Below are 12,846 nucleotides of genomic sequence, written 5' to 3'. Positions count from 1 at the left end.
CCTGTTGTGGTTTAACCCGGCAGGCAGCTAAACACCACACAGCCGTTCGCTCACTCTCCCCCTCCCCAGTGGGATGGGGGAGAGAACCGGAAAAAAAAAAAGTAAAATTTGTGGGTTGAGATAAAGGCGGTTTAATAGGACAGAAAAGGAAGGGAATACAATAATAATAATAACTCTATCCCAGCTGAAACCAGGACAATACTGCACTAAGGCCAAGAACCAGCCTACAGGAGATCATGGGCTGGTGGACATCTTTGGAGAAAAAGACCTTGGTTCTACATGGGTTAGGTTTCCTTCAACATTATCCATCACAGCACTCAAATGCAACATGAGATTTTGGTATTCCTAAACATGGATGAGGGAAATTGCTCTGTGTGTGTGCACTGAACTGTGTTTGTAACTGTGTGGCTATAAGTAAAGTTGCAGCCTGACATTTAAATCCTACTTCAGCATCTTTCAGCTTTTACCTGTGTGCTCCGGTCAGGAATTCTACAGGGTTATCTCTGAGATAGCTACAGCAGAGAACATTTCCCTTTAAAAAGAAAAATTAAAAAGAACAGGGGAAAAAAATCACTGGTTTTATGAGAAGTGTCTTAGAGGTGCATACAATTTTTAAACATAGGAAACCAAGAAGAAAAGAAACAAAGTCTAGCAGGGAAAAAGTCTGGGCAGGCAAAAACTTATTTGAATGAATGCTCAGTCATCCACCCTCAGTTCTGGTTAACAGAGAAACAATACGTGTGTTGGTAGTTGATGATACCTTTGAAAAGCCACTTCTTCAGCAGCTACAAAGCAAAAAACAAAGGTGGGATGAGTCTTCCAGCGCTGAACAGAATGAGTTGGCAATTATCCTAAGTGCAACTTCAGTTCCCAATTTTCAAAATCAGTGCAAAATGCTGTTTACAGACCTTGATGGAGCCTTTTAGCCATTATTGCTGTCTTATGAAGAATACCGTGGATAATGCTGTCTATGGCTTATTTACACAATTACAAGATGGGAGAACGTAAGACAGCATATGAATGAAGTGCTGCTGTGTTTGAATAGGTATTTGATTGCCCTGTGTGCACCAGGAGCTGGCTATTTCAGCGTTGTCTGGTGTTTCTCCAGCCTGTCAGTCCCACTGGCCCCTGCTGGGTAAGAGCCCGAGTGCCTGCCAGCACAACTCACGGCTTCCTTCCCTCCGGGCCGTAGCCACCAGATGTTTTGGGCATGATGCTGGACAACACTAAGCAGTGCATTGACGTGGAGACGGCACTAGAAAAATCAATTTGGCCTTCAGCATGGGAATGTTCCCAGCCCCTGAGCTCCAGCAAAGGCCGGTCCCCTCCCCACCACCTCCTCTTTCTCAGCAGTTCACCCTGGGGGTTTTGGGGGTAGGGGGGCAGGCGCAGCAGAGGTGCTGGCTGCTGAAGGAGGGTGCTGGGGCAGCTCGGCACCTTCTCCCCTCACTGCTTGCCACCGGCCGGGCTGCATCGCCCCGGCTCCCCTTCGCGCCAAGCCGGAGGGCACTGCCAGGCAAATGGGGAACGTGGACACCTGCGAGGAAAACACCAAGTTCTGCTGAGAAAGGGTCTTGGGAAGGGGTAAGGAGGTTCGCGCTGGCAGATTTTGGCACCTGGAGGGAGGATAGAGGGGGGGAGCCTTTTGCTTCACTGTTTCCTTTCCTCCTTGCCAGTGATTACTTGCGCTGAGCTTTTCTGCCTTCAGAGCAAATCCCCAGGGAGCTCACGCACTGCACAGACAAGTGGATACAGGGCAGCAGTGGATATAAGAGTTAAGAAAGTGGGTTTTCTGTGGCTGGGGAGAAGGGAAGTGCATTTCTTCTCATTTCCCAGAAGCTGGGTGGTGTGTCTGCTTTCAAAAACTTGAAAACACAGAAGAAAATCTTACAGAGAGGGAGAGCTGCTCGCTGCTCTGTGTCTTTTTTTGCACCTCCTTCCTCATCCAGTTACTTTGGCAAGCTATCGATCTGCCATAGAAGAAACCCGCTTTCTCTCTCTTCTGGCAAACTTTTTTGCTTCTCAAATGTCTTGTATGCTTTATGTCTTAATTTTGGTGCTTTTTAGTGGTTGTGCTCATCTCTCCTTCTCAAAATACACATCACCTTCTCTTAACATTTATCTCTGTGCTGTCACTGCCAAGCATCCTTAATGTAGCCTTTCTATGCATTGACACGCTCATTGTGTCTCAGCCATGCTCATCACCTTCTCTCAGTGTATTTAATGCTCAAAGGGGAGCAAGAATTTGGGTTTGAGGAGCAGGCTGGCATTAGGAGAAAACTCCAGGCCAGAGGATATGATAGAGATTAGCTCAATACTGTAAATAGATCTGTGCCTGTCACTGGCAAATCCACCGGGATACAAGAAAAATAGTTCTTTTTAAAATAGGCATTTATTTGTCCTGTTGCAAGGTGACTCATTTGCTTGGGCTGTCTGAGAAAGCATTAAGTGTCTTAAAGTTTTAAAAATTCTGAAGGCTTAATGTCCCTTCAACACTCCTCCACCTTAGTCTCCATTACTGAAAATGCTGTTTAAAATGTCGGTTTAACTTGAGTTACTCTGTGATTCTTTATTTGGTTTTCTTGGGTTTGCTAGAGTCAGCGCTTCCCTGCCGCACGAGTCACTTCTTTCCCTCCCCTGCCTCCATCCTTTACCCCTCCATGATATTGACCTGAAAATCTATGCTCTTCATCCTCACCCCTTCAGCTGGAGCTGTATGGTTTTTGAAGACAGTGTGCGCAGTTGCGTTTCCCCCTCTCTGCTACAGCCTGCGCATCTCCCTGCACGGGAGGCTGCTGCCTGCCTGTGCCAGGCTGGGCTTGGTGCCCCCTTGCACCGCGTTCCTCCACCCAGGGCATCCCCCCCATATCAGAGAGTGCCTCGCTCCTCTTGCTGATCATCTCTGGGTGCTCCTGACCTGCTCCCCCGTGGCTTGGCTTGGTTTTAGGTGATTTCATACGGCAAGTCTTCCAGCTGGGAAATGCCTGAAGGTATGGTTGTGATGTGCGGTGTGAATTTAATGATGTGCAGTTGACATGTCACGATGGACTCTTGAGCTCAGCAGGCAGGGGCATCTCCCACTTCCAGGGGGCTTGGGAAATGGCCGTGGGACAGGAGCTCTGCTGGAGGGGACATTATTTTATTACAGCCTTTCCCCTGAGGTCTGCAGTGGTTTATCCATCTGACATGGGGCAGCACCAGCAGAAGCACAGCACCTCGCACCACAAGGTCCTCTGCCCCACCTGGGAGGGGGCATGTCAGGGTCATAAAAACAACCACTGAGCAGAAAGTACCTGAGAAAGGGGATCAGAAAAAATAGAGTGAGAGAAGAAAGCATGGGGAAGGTAAGAAATATTAAAGTGAGAGGAGAGAGTGGGGGTGTTTCTTTTAGCATTTTCAATGATGTGGCCAGGCCATGCTCCCTTAGTTAAGTTGGAATTGGAGGATCCAGTGTTTTGGGTGGTAATGACCTTTCCCTAATTCTTCTCTTTGCAATCCGCTTTTGTCTCCTCCAGCGTGCACCCAGAGGAAGTTTTTCCCCTGGTGCCTCTCCAGCTGCGGCCACTTCTAGGAGACAGTTTCTCTTCCCTCCTCCAAGCTGCCAAAGCAGCCCAGATCTCGGTGGTGCCTGTGCAGAGCTCCTCTGCAGCTGGGCCCCTGGAGAAGAGCAGCGACCTGGGAGCTGGGGCTGGTGGCAGCGGGGACATCCCCTGCGAACAAACAGAGTGATGGCTTTACTTCATCTCAGGGCAAGGAAAGGTGTCCTCCTCCCTGGCTGCTTGCCCCCGGGCAGAGCCAAGGGAGAACCACTGGGTGCTCACCAAAGATGTCGTTCGTTCCAGTCCAAGGTCTCCATTTCTGGAATGAGTAATTGCCCCTTAGCACAGAAGCTGGCGTCTCTGTGGTCCTCCTGGAGAAATGACTCTACATCAGCAAACATAAGGGAGCGAGGATGGCTAGAAGAAAAGGCAGCTTTACAGATGAAGCTGCTTTGGGTAAGACATCAAGAGAGTATGATCATGGTAGTTAATCTCTCAAAAAAACCAGGGAGGACACAAGGAGATGGGAGGAAGGACAGGTTTCTGAGCTACCAGGCTTCACCTGGGAGGAAAGCTAGTTCTCTGACCCCAAGGTCTCCAAATCCTAAAAAGCAAACAAACATCCGATCAACTCTCTTGGACCATTTTGAATCTATCAGAGGACACAAACTTGTATTAATCCACATATAGCCACTGAAAGCTGTTTCAGATGTTGAAATAAAAAGTCTCTCTAAAATTAAAGTGCATTGATTTTTGCCTGACAACTTGCTTTTGATTATGACGAAAGTTTGTTCTGAATGAACATTTCCAGGCATGCAAAGTGCCTAGGCTGGCAAACAAATGTTTTAATAGGTCTGGGATCTCAACGCTCCCATGTCCTATTATGCAGCGCTCTCTCCCTCCCAATCACAAGACTGATGTTAAGATGGTTTCTCTGGATCAGGATAAGCTTATTTCCTTCAGTTGTTTGGTTTTGTTTTTTTTTTTCTTCAAGAGGAGATATCAGTGGAAAATTAGAGATACCAGTGGAAAATTAGGGTCTTTCCTTGGGAAGACAGTGAGTCATTAGTAGCTATGTTGCAATAGCTTTATTCATAAATTTAATTTTATGGACATCACAATGCTAAAGACTCCTTTTTGCACTGAGGAAGCTGTTTCCTTGGTAATCAGAAGTGGGCACCGGGCCATAAACTGGGACATCACCCCAGGAGCCCCAGTCCTCATTCCCGGCTGTTTCTGCAACCTTTGAAATTCACTTGGGCTGACACATCAGGCCAAACCTCCAGTGCTGTGTTTGGGGAGGAATGTAAGAAATAAGACGAAGAGGGATCCTTCTCCTGCTGTGTTCTCCCACTGACCTACAACCCCTGACGTGGGAATTTCCTCCACAGTCACCTCTCTTCCAGCTCACAATGCCTTGCAAGGCCCCTGCAAAAATCCTCCCACGTCTGTGCCTATCTGGTTATCTCATTTTCCCCCATGTTGCACTGAAAACCCAACTCTTTCCAGGCTCCTTTGGAGGGTTGAGCTCCCCGGAGCCCCTGCCCAAACTGCTGCTCTGCTCCTGGTTTTCTCCCAGTGATAAGCGTCTGCCTTGAAAGGGGTTGTACCCACCTCGTATGTCCCCTGCCTTGGCAGCAAATAACTGAGCAGAGTTCCTCACTCGCACCCCCTGGGTAATATTTCCATCAGACCCGTTATTTGCCAACTTTCCTACAGAGCAGCAGCAAAGTCTTAGTCAAGGCGAGGTGCATGGCCTCCCACCCTCCCCCGTGTATAGGCTCCTTACCCTGTCAAGTGGGGAGACTGGGGTGTGTTTTACCTGATTTTGCTCTTTAACAGATTCACTTAAGCTACTACTATTTCTTCTTTGAGACACTGCCTGTGAATATCATTGCAAAATACTGATTTCTTTGTTCCTTGGGCCTCCTTGCGCCGAGATTGCGTGCTGGCCGCAGCAGCTCTTCTGGCAGGCTTTCTGCTTCTGATGTGTTTGAGAAAAGGTTTATTGTCAGCCTCCACACTGTTAGCAAGTAGCTCTTTGGATTTCTATTCTGGGGCTGCCTTATTGTAGTGTTGCATCTAATTTGCCTAATTTCTGCATTTGATTTCTACTTTTTGAAGGGTGTCTGTTTGCTTTGAATCACTCTGTTGTGCTGCTGTTTAGCCACCTGGGGTATGTGTGTATTTATTTTTTTATTTATTGTTGGTACACATTTACTCTGAGCTTCTAATGTGGTGCATTTAAACAGATCCCACTGTTGCAGGGCTCTTAAGAAACACTTGGGCAGACATCACAGCAGATCAAGCTCTCCCGTTGGGCTCCATATATGGCTTAAAAAGTTAAGTTGTGAAGAAGTTCACAGCTGTCCTTGCAACCTGCAAACCCGGCCTTGACAAACCTCCCTCTGGATGAGCTGACTCGTCTGCCACATAGCATCCCTCCATCCTTGTTCGGCAGCAAGAAGTGATTTAGGGGGGCTGCATCTAGGGCTTTTGCCCCCACGTGCTCCAGAAGAAGCTGGCCAGTGTCTCAGAGCAGGAATGGGTGTGCTTACAGATCCAGGTCTGCAGTGGGGAAAAGAAGGACTTTGTAGTCACAGATTTTTCAGTAATTCTTAATTTTTGCCTCTGGAGTACTGAGAGTTCTCTGTCCGTTAGTTCAGTCTGTGTTTCTGTCAAATTTATGAACAACCCTTCCCATAAAATCCCATGAACACAGATGTCCCTGGGGATGACAGTCTTTTGAAGACCCCGGTCCAGCTAGAAAAGTCCTGGTTGTTTCTACAGCTTTTGGCCTTTTATACTTCCTCCTTGATTGGCCAGTGCTGAGAGGTTAGACTTTTCTTTAGGTTTTTTTTTGGTGGAACCTCAAGGTCATATTCGTACTCACATGATCCGTTCAGAAGGTACTCTTTTCTGCCTTCCTTCCCTGGTAACTTTATATTGCTGTATATACAATCCTTCAGTCATGCAAAAGCTGTATTTTTAGAAAGCTCTGCTTGGCTCCTACCTAGGGGAGTGCAGCCGTAAAGTTCAGCACTGCTTGGCTGGCCCTTCCCTGCTCTCCCTGCAGCCAGACCTTCACTTTCATTAGGTTAAGTTCTCGGTCAGTTGGTAACCCCAATGCTACTGTTGGAAAAAAAGTTGAACAGCTCAAATTTGGAGAGCCTTTCTCAAAACGCGTTGACAAAGCAAGTCAATAGCTGTTTGGTAGATTTTCTGGTCATTTTGCTCACAGAATTCGACAGAAGTTGAAGTTTCCTACACAGCTTTTTTCTTTCATGTCCTTATAGACACAAAGAGAAACCCCTGTCAACTTTTGTCCCCAGACAACGCAGCCATTAGATGGAAAGCCCCTGAGCACCAGGCATCACTTGCTCGTCCCTTGCTTATCAGGCGGCTGCTGCAGTCCTTTGGCACATGGGAGGTTTAATCCCGCGCAGCCTTCGTGTGGCAAAGGCACCCGGCGGGGTCCCCCTCTCTACAGGGGACACAGGCGGAGCAAGCAGCACCACGAGTGGAAATGGGAAAGGATAAATAATTTGTTTCCTGAAACCTGGATAACTGTTCCCGTCCCTTGCGCACTTGCTGAAGGGATTTCCATTTTCAAACACTAGTGGTGATGCAGTGACTCCCTTCAGGGATGTCTGAAATGGGGACGAGTGCCCTGACTGGGAAAAGAGATGTTTAATCCCAGCACTTTGCCCCCAGCAACATCATTCTTCCAGTGCCTTTCTCCTCCTGTCCTTCAGCAGTACCTGAACTGTACATAAATCCCTGCTTTGTTTTGCTAGTAGAAATAGTGCAAACACGTAAGGGCACTTTCTTTTCTCCATCTCCAGCTTGAGGTGGTGGGAAAAAAAAATGAGTAAATGTTTACAGCTGCTCCAGCCAGAGCAGAGTGAAAACCCAAAGGTGAACTTCTCTCTTGCTCTCCCTGTACCAAGAATATGAACAGAGGGAGGTTTTCATTCCTGTGAAAATTCTCCAATTATTCCTTGATTATTTTTTCAGAGCAAGAAAAAACCCACTATTTTAAGACATCATTAGAGGAATGAATTTGACAAGCCTTTATCCAACTGAATGTTTAAATTTTGAAAGGAAAAAAAAAAGCCAGTATGACTGACAAGGTCCTTTTAAAATACATAATATGCTGAACCTTACATGACACTTTCGTAGGTGTTAGTCTAAAAAGCTATCTTTACATGCAATGTAGCAAATGAACTGTGTAAGGCAAGGGTTGTAGCTATATGCATCCTTGCTGAGTAGTACTATAGAATTGTAAAACCTGACAAACTTGTTCTCTTAAAGCTCCATGTCCCCAGGGAAGAGGCTGGTGTATTCTTGTTCTTTGAAACATCTGAACAGTTTGCTTTGGACTAACTATTGCCATTTATACTCTACATTGCAGGCAGTTGATCTTTAAAGAGGTGAGGGACTTGTACTTTGAGAGGTGCTACATGGGGAGCCAGTAGAGGTGAAGGATGACCTCTGGCTCTCACAGGAGCCCATCGTCCTTTTCCCGTTGAGGAAATGTTTGCCTGATTGTTCTCCTCAAAGGTTAGGAGAGGGCTGGGCATCCTGTAGCCAGCTCCATCCCAGCCTGCTGGTAGGGAGAGGTGAGAAACTCAGTGGTGGGATGTTGATGGCCCTTAGGGCAGGAGTGAGGGGTGCCAGCAGCGGCGGGGGCTACTTTGTAGGACAGGCAGAACCCTTCAGCTGTGACCTGCGGAGAAAGAGAAACTTCCTCTCGCTCCTCCAGAAGAGCAAAAATGTAAAATTCAGCAAGTAAAACTATGCCAGAAACACAGTGTTTCTTTTTTTCAATGAGAAAATTGGCTTACTGCTGTTGCCCCATCCCTTCTGGTGGTTTATGCACAGATGGGTAACTCCACTATTTTCTTCTCTGGATTAAGCCACCAAACAGTCACCTCTAACCTCTCCTCTTTTAGGAAGTCTTGTCTCCATGTGAGGTGTGTGGAGCGCAGCTTTAAGGGCTGACAGGTCATCACACATGATAGAGATAACTGAGGCAAAGGGGTCTGGTCACCTCAGTGTCCACCCCTTCTACGGGGAAGGATCTCCGGCAGTCCTGGGGCCAGCCTCCTGCCCAGTTCGGTGCCATGTGCAGCCATGTTGCTCTTGCTTCAAGTGTCCCAGTGGTGGAGACCTGCAGCTCCTATATCCATTTCTATGCTATTCTTACTGCAGCCCATCTAGCCCACTTGCCACATAAACTCACATTCCTGTCCACCACTGAAATGCAGAACAGCTTATACCCATCCCTTTATTTTTTTTTTTTAATTTATTGTTTGAAGATTTTTATCAGGTGTCCCTCCCTAGCTTTCCATCTGTCTTTTCCTCTCTCTTCATTTTTTCTGGACCTCCGGGTCATCCTCACCCTTCCTTGGGGGTCTCTTGTCAGTTGTTCAAGTCTTCCTCGAGGACCAGTGCTACAAACCCCCCAACACCCTCCAGCTGAGACCATCCCCATGCAGAGGAGAGCAGGTGAGTCTGGCCATTTTTTCTAATCTGTAAGAAAGAAACTGTGCACGCCTCCCCCAGCCCTCCAATGGACTTGCCATGAGTAGCTGTTTTTATTTAATTTTCCTTTCCCTGAAACTCATGTTTGTTTGTTTTTAATTTCAGGATGGCTAGCAAGCTCCTTTCAGCACTGAATTAGAGAAACATAGGATACAGTAACAGCTAGACTCACCTATTAATCAAATTAATGTGTCTTGGTAAACCAATTCAGAATACCGTGGTGCCGGCTCTTGTGATTTCGTAACATCTCATGACATTCAATATTTTTGTTAAAGCTCTACTTTCCAGATTCATGTGATAATGGGAGAAGCTGAGGTTTCACTTAGGCAGAATTAGCAATAAAGTATCTGGAGCACCTGGCTGTAGAGAGTAATTGGCAAATGGGACCCAAGTGCATCCTAAAGTCTCAGAAAACCAGAAGGCAAATAAAAAGCACCTGCAAACAACTGTTGTTGGCTGAGCTTGCTGGAAAGACGCTTGCAAGAAATGTGCTCATCTGGCTGCTCCTGTGGACAGGACCTGTTGAACACTGATCCCAAGTTCTCCAAAATGCTGTGGTGTTTTCTGGATAGCCCCTTGTGGGAAGCTGGGAGCAGGGGTGGGTGGGGGAGAAGAGATGCAAAGTGAGCCAAGAGATTATCACGCACAAAAGCTGTGGAGTGGGAAACCTGGACCTCCAACACCCCAGGACCAGTTGTAACAAAGGTGCACCCTGCTAAAGGCTTTGGGGTGCTCTGCATGTTACCAGATACCTTGACTTCTAATACCTGCATGGGTTTTCCCAGCAATACCCAGTGTCCCGGCCAAGGCAGCTGGCCAGAAGGTGCCAGGAGGTGTCAGAACAGCCCAGACTCAAGGGGCACAGACATACCTGTGATGTTTGGGAGCAAGAGGCCACTTCAGAGGTCTGTCTCAGTGCCACTTCCCCTGTGCATCAGCCACGTCTGAGTAAGAGGGTGGCTGAATAAAGATGGGGGTGCAGAGTGAATAGGCACCGCTGGGTATATTGCTCATGGAAGGGAACCAGTTTTTACCAATTTTCTACTTGCTGTGATGAGAGCCTGTTTCAGCCAACCCTGCCAGGGTTCTCTCTCTTTGGTGGGAGGAGTGCATGAAAAATACAACTTAATGCCACCGTTGGCTGCCGTTCCTTCCCAAGGGGCTGTGTGGGGCAGGGGGCAGTGGTGCGAGCACCACGGGCACCTGTGAAGGCGCTGACTGAGGATGATGAGTAGAGGAGCGGTGAACTACGCTGGGTGAAACTGTGACTGTCGCTTCCTGTGGGCTGCCCATATGCAGTCCCCATCCCCTGAGAAATGACAGTGTTAACATATGCCACTAGACAAAATATGGCAGAAAATACAGTTTTACAAACCTCTTGACGTGGAAACTTCAAAAATACGTGGGATATGGGGCTGTAAGAGAGACACCGAATAAACAGCTGGACTTAAAGGCAGCTGCAAACTACCTACAAATAAAGGAAATGCTGAGGCTGACTGAGAGGCTGGTGGAAGACTTCTCCTGCCATCCTTGTCCTGCTGCGGAACTGGTTTAAGTTGTTACCAGAAACAGTTTGCAAAGGCTCACACAAAGCCACCGTCAGAAATAACTTGAATGCAGAGAGGAAAAAATTGCTCGAGAGTTCTTTTGGGAAGGATTAGGTTTAAAATAATTGCCATTTATAACTTAATTTTACATCCTTTTGGAGCTTGGCCTACTAGCATTTCAAGGCTTGACTGGAGCTGGCAGACAGGGTGGGCACTGATTCCAGGGCCTGACTGCCAAGAAAAAGGAAAATATTAAGAGAAAAAATTGGCAAAGAAAAAAAAAAAAGGCCAGGGAACTATAACAAAATGAGATTTAGTTTAGGAAAATTATTGTTCTCTGAGCCATGGACTGATTTTATGGCTGGCATATTAGTCACAGTCTTACATGAGGCTGGTCTTTGTAATCTGAAGGGAAACGTGGTGAACACAACTCCCAACGCTTTAATAATTTTTAAATCCGTGATTCTGTTATTTTTAATTGTGTTTTTTTAAATTTAAATTCATATCAAAATCTATTGAAAGCAGTGGGGAGACTCCTCTCAGCTTCAACAACTTTGAATCAAGCCGTGTAAAAATAGATGCCACATTCCTCAAGACTTCTGCTGCAGCCTTGCCAACTGAATCCAAGCATCAAAGTAAGACCACGACTCTTCTGTTTCTTACACCCAGCATTTTAGGATCACAAGTTATTGGGGCCCAGCCGAAGCCCCTGTGACACCTCTCAGTACTTTTGCCCAGTGCTGGATTAGACCTGGGAGATCTGGGCTTGCTCCTGCTGTTCTTTATGGTGCTGAGCACATGCATCCCCTCTGTGTTTCCCTGGACTGGTTTAATAGCAGAGAGATGCTCTGCTGCCCAGGAGATATTTTGCACAGGGTTGTACAGTAGATGAACAGCTCATGTCCAAAAGAAAAACGCACATGCTGTAAATAAAAAAGCCCAGGACGTATGGGACAGGAGTGAACCCAGTATGGAGCCCTGTTGCAAGGGCTGCTCCTCCTTTCAGCGCAAGTCAAGCCATTGGTAAACCAGAAAATGCTGTAACAGAGGCCAGCCTGAGTCACGGAGCCACTGAGAAGACCTCTCTGCAGACCACAGCTTGGAAATCACCTCTGCTGGGGCACGGGCTGACCAGGCCAGTTCTTCATCTCAGCGCTTTTTGGGCATTTTGCAGTGTGCGTTTTTAGTTACGACTGCACAAAGAAGGCTGCCCTCCAGCACTGAGAGGATGCTGGCAGCTCGCAGCCCGGGGCGGGCAGCACCTCGCTGCTGAGCCCAGCGAGAGTGGTGGTGAAGCGGGAGCTCCTCCTGCCCGGCGCAAGGTGGCCCACATCCAGCACCCCGGGGCCAGGACTTGCTGGAGGGGAAGGGGCCCAGGACTAACGCCCAGCTATCAGGTAAAATCACAGACCGAGAGATCGGAGATGCAGACAGATTCAAGAAAAACTGTTGAAAACAGATTGTTAGTCAGCCTTATGGATCTCAGTGAAGGACATGTTTTTCTTACTGGAAGAGAGCCATGATGTAGAAATAGACTGAAGTCAAGAAAGAGGGCTGCAGCCGTAGCTTAGGCTGTATATTTAAACATTTTTGCTGTTGGACCATCTGGGCCTGGAGCTAAATTTACCTACAAATTATTTTCAGCGTTTCTACTTCTTGAGAGGAGAAAGGTGCACTTGATACTTTATGCCAGGAGGAAAGATAAGATAAACTTCCTGGGTCAGATTTTCCCAGTGTCAGACCTGTGTGTGGTTTTGGATACCTAATCTATCTGCAACACCTGACTTTAAGCCCAGGCTGGGTACTCTGTGCACACAGAGCCCCTCCACAGCCAACACAAAATCTCGACTTGCATTCCTGCTCCCAGTAGCTCCGTACAATGATTAGCAATGCAAATACACTCACATCTTTCCCTGTTTTTATGCTGTTATTGATTTCTTTTTTGAACCATGGCTAAAGGAAGACTGTTTCCGCAATGAAAATACTTACGGGAGATCCAGAAAGTCTAGTTTCTGACTCAGCTTAGTCAAATTTGCTTGGTGACTCCTACACACCTGGTTGGTTCCCAGGGGAAAGCATCAAACCCAGATGAGGTCTGGCAGTCCCCTAGACATTAGGGAAGGTTTGGTGTGCGCCTCTGATGCCCCACAGGAAGCACACGGGACAGGGACTGACAGATGCTGTGTGAGAAAGTTATGTTTTGCAACTCTGCA

This window comes from Pelecanus crispus, chromosome 1 (genome assembly GCF_030463565.1).
Source record: "Pelecanus crispus isolate bPelCri1 chromosome 1, bPelCri1.pri, whole genome shotgun sequence".
NCBI classification, from domain to species: Eukaryota; Metazoa; Chordata; class Aves; order Pelecaniformes; family Pelecanidae; genus Pelecanus; species Pelecanus crispus.
The sequence above is the reverse complement of the archived record's forward strand: the minus strand, read 5'-3'. Positions refer to the sequence as shown.